Below are 491 nucleotides of genomic sequence, written 5' to 3'. Positions count from 1 at the left end.
AAAAAAAAAAAAAAAAAAAAAAAAAAAAAGGTGATATTTACACAAGGTGGAGTACTACGGTGCCACAAAGAAGGATAAATCGGAGTCATTAGTAGGAAAATGCGCCTTGAAACCATAATGTTAAGTAAGTCACAAATACACAAGCTTAAACATCACACAGCTCCTCTTATAAACCCCAAGTGGGCACAATTGAAAAAGCAAAATAAAAGACAATAGGAAACAGAGAGACTGATCTTTTGAAAACGGGAAGGGGGTCTAGAGACAGAGGGAAAAGGGGGGGGAGGAAAATAAAAAGAATTGAGATGAGTCACGCACTTGTGCCACCTCCCCAGCACAAATGTCCCACTGCCCGCTGCGAACGTGTGCTAAGAAAACCAAGTTTCCTGGAGGAGCTGCTACACCAAGGGGCAGAGTCACTCGCACCCGTCAAAGCCGCCGTCCCGGGCCCTCCTGCAGCCGCAACCTGAAGCCCCGCGGCCGAGGTCCCGCAG

Source organism: Fukomys damarensis, unplaced genomic scaffold (genome assembly GCF_012274545.1).
Source record: "Fukomys damarensis isolate Sample0158 unplaced genomic scaffold, DMR_v1.0_HiC HiC_scaffold_26, whole genome shotgun sequence".
Lineage (NCBI taxonomy): Eukaryota > Metazoa > Chordata > Mammalia > Rodentia > Bathyergidae > Fukomys > Fukomys damarensis.
The sequence above is the reverse complement of the archived record's forward strand: the minus strand, read 5'-3'. Positions refer to the sequence as shown.